Here is a 3919-nt window from a genome sequence, read left to right as displayed (position 1 = left end):
AGAGGAGGAAAATGTCCTCCATTCCTTTGCAGTGAGATTCGTGAGTAACCAACAGGTTCTTCTACTTCCCTCATTTCTGCAGCATGTGAGCAACCTGCACCCATCCTTAGTATGTACCCAAGGAACCACACAAATCATGGTACACCATGTTCATTACTGCAATGTTCATACTAGCCAAGACAGGGAACTAGCCTAGATACCCATTAACTGATAGAGGGTAAGGAACCTGTGCCATATATATATATGATGTAATTATTTTCAGATATAAATAAATTAAATGATATTTGCAGAAAAAAATAAATGGGATGAGACTGAAGATCCTTATGTTAGGCAAATTATAAACCAGACTCAAAAAGACAAATAACACATGTTTTCTCTCAGACAAAGGTCTAGATTTAATGCTGAATGTTGGAGTGGGGATGGGGGTGGGGTTGTAAAAGCAGGAGGGAACTAGCAGAGAGGGGGAAAGGTCTTAAAGGAAGAGGGGTGAATGAGAAGGTAATAGAATGCGTATGCCAAGAATTCAGGAGGATGATTGTCTGGGGAGAGGAAGGGGACTAGCAAGAGGCAGAAAGGGGGAAGGGCCAGGGCAGTAGGAGACAGGCATCAGTAAGGACAGTGTGCAGCAGCATTTGTATGAGAACACCATAATGAGTTGCATTGGATCATATGCCAACAAAAAAGAAATTGTGACTCGGGTGGCTCTAGAATGACCAAGATACCTGATACATCCAAATCTTATCTATGGGATCACATACGCTTCATCCCAATCCTGAACATTTCATAGCATCCAGAACCTTTGTGTGTCCTTCTTGTTACACAGTGATTCTTCTGTGTCTTGGGGAGGAGGGGAGGATGTTATTTTTTACTAACTGTATCTTATTATAGGACATGGATCATCAAACTAAAGCCTCTAAGCCAAATTCAGCACATTGTTTTTAGAAGCAAAGTTTTAAAACACAGCCATGCCTATCTGTGTACTGACCCTAGTTGCTTCTGTAGGATGGAAAATGGTTGCTAACCACCCTTTTAGAAGATAGAGTGATTGGGACGATGTAATGCCTGCAATCTCAGCACTCCAGAGACAGAGGCAGGAGGATGACCAGAAGTTCAAACAATGAAATAAAACAGAAGATAATGATATAAATACTAGTAGAAGGTAATTTGCAGAAACTGGCAACTTGCTGTGAGCCCAATAATAGTAAGACTGCTGTTGGCAGCTAACACGTCACCAAGAGTAGGCATCCTGTGCAGTCCTGCCAGTGTCGAGAGAGTAGTGGTCCATGGGATAGGAAGAACCACATGTCTTTTGTATAAATTTCCTAGCTTCACTTGAAAAAAAAAAAAAAACTACTTAAAATGACCAGGGGCTAAGTTTCTTCCCAGTTCAAAAGAAAAAAAAATGATTCTGGCTATACCACCCAGAATGTACTTGTCAGGCAAAACAAAACAAAACTCCTTTGAAGACCAGAATGTGTTTGCTAAGAACATTGCTGTTCTGGTTTGACTGAGAAATGTCTCCCACATGCTCATGCATTTGAAGAATTCATGTTTGGCAGGCTCTTTTTAAAAGTTGTGGACTTGGGTGCCTAGCTGGCTAGGTAAGAGTGAGAGTTCTCTCTGTTTCAGCCCTAAGTCTTTTGTTTCCTGGTTCACCAAGCTGTGAGCAAGCTGTGCTACAAGCCACTATTGAAGAGTCAAAATAAAGCTTTCTTCCCGTAAGGATGCTTCTTGATGGGCATTTAGTCACCATGATAATGGGGGTCATCGAGGCAGATACAGCTGCTACGCTCAGAAAATGTTGGCGGAGCAAAGAACACACAGACTCCAGGAGGGGAACTGGGTGCCTCTCTACAGCTCAGTCACAGCACCTGGGACAGGGTATTAGCCAGGGAAAACACATGAGTGATTTAAAAGATGTCTCTCTGGTTAAAAAGTATTTTGAAGCAACGCATACTCTTGCTGAGCACTTAATAAATATCCTACAACTGCAAGATAGAGTGAGGTCAGAGTGATAGTGGTCCTGGCAACCATTTCCCTCAGTTTAGATGATAAATTTTATTTTCAGCATTTTTAATTTTTCTTATTTAAATATATATTTCTAAACTTATACATATATAATTTTAATTGAAATTATAGAATACATGACATTTTACAAGCTTATTTGTGAGATGCCTGAAGAAAAGCAAGCCCTTTAGCTTTTTGATTTCATTCTAACACAATCTGCTTTTCCTGTTACTGAAAGTTTTCTTAGGATGGCGTCTCCCAGACTCATGATTGACACATACGTCATTACAAGATGCAGAATCTGCTGAGCAAAATTGGAAGTACAATCTGACCTATTCCAGCCTTATTGTAAACTAGCATTTCTTGTTTCCCTCTATTTTCTTCCCTCCCTTAGTTTATAGCCAGGTACCATGGTGGTGCAGGTTTTTAATCCTAGCACTTGGGCGGCAGAACTAAAGGGACCTCTGTGAGTTTGTGAGTTCAAGACCAGCCTAGTTCACAATTGAGTTCCAGGTCCAGCTAGGACTACATAGAGAGGCCCTGTCTCAAAAAGAAAAGAAAAGAAAAGAAAAGAAAGAAGGAAGGAAGGAAGGAAGGAAGGAAGGAAGGAAGGAAGGAAGGAAGGAAGGGGGCTGGAGAAATGGATCAGTGGTTAAGAGCACCCACTGCTTTTAAAATGGACCAGGGTTAGATTCCCAGCACCCACAGGGCAGCTCACAATTGTCGGTTACCTCAGTTCCAGGGATCCAGTTCCCTCTTCTGACTTCCTTGGGCATCAGTGCATGGTGCACATATATAGGTGTAGGCAAAACACTTATACACATAAAATAAAACCAATTATTTTTAAAAAGAAAGTAATTTGTTTGTACACATACTGACTTACCACTAACTTTATCTCAGTTTCTTCATAAAAAGAATAACTGCCCTCAACATGAACCTTCTTGTTGCAACAATCAATGTCCAATTTTTTGTTGTTTTGTTGTTGTTGTTGTTGCTGTTGTTGCTGTTTTTTGAGACAGGGTTTCTCTGTGTAGCCCTGGCTGTCCCAGAACTCACTCTGTAGACAAGGCTGGCCTCAAACTCAGAAATCCACCTGCCTCTGCCTCCCAAGTGCTGGGATCAAAGGCGTGCACCACCACTGACCTGCTCAATGTCCAGTTTTTAAAGTATGAAGCTAATATTCCAGGTCCACACAAGTTTATCCCACAGGAATTTTTTCTCGTTAGTAAAACTTATTTCCTTTGTATATACATGTTGGGGGGTGGTGTACACATATGTGTATATGTTGTGTGGTTGCACTCACCTGTGTAGGTACGTATGGGGAACTGAGATTACACATGGGTGTATTTCTTCATTTACTTCTCCAATTATTTATTTCTTTACTTGAGTTTGGGTCTCTCATTGAACCCAAAGTTCTCCCTTTCAGTCATACTCATTAAGGCCAGCAGGCCCTCCGGAGCTGAAGTCACAGGCATGTCCACACTCAGGTCTTCGTGATTTGCCCACTGAGCCGGCATCCCAGTCCCGGGTGTTCGTTGTGCATCAATGATTCTTTATAGTAGCCTTATAAATTCTATCTGTGAGCAATACACATTTATGGACCCCTCTACTAACTATCTGTTCTTCCTGTCCCTCTTCAGCACTGGGCAGCTCCAATCAGGCAGTCTGCGTAAACCTACCACAGTGACTCTTTCTTTTTTTTTTTTTTTTTTTTTTTGACTTTAAACACTTGAAAAGAGCAAATGCACTTTTATTGTTACTAAAATTGAATTAATTTACATTTAATCTTTTTTTTATTTTTTCTCAAGTCATAATTAATTCACACAGGGGTATAAACACAGAAAGGCAGGATGTGGGGAAGGGAATGACACTGGAGTGTGGTTGTTCAGGGGGAATACAGATATCTTCAGAA

Source organism: Grammomys surdaster, unplaced genomic scaffold, assembly GCF_004785775.1.
Source record: "Grammomys surdaster isolate TR1022 unplaced genomic scaffold, NIH_TR_1.0 363, whole genome shotgun sequence".
NCBI classification, from domain to species: domain Eukaryota; kingdom Metazoa; phylum Chordata; class Mammalia; order Rodentia; family Muridae; genus Grammomys; species Grammomys surdaster.
The sequence above is the reverse complement of the archived record's forward strand: the minus strand, read 5'-3'. Positions refer to the sequence as shown.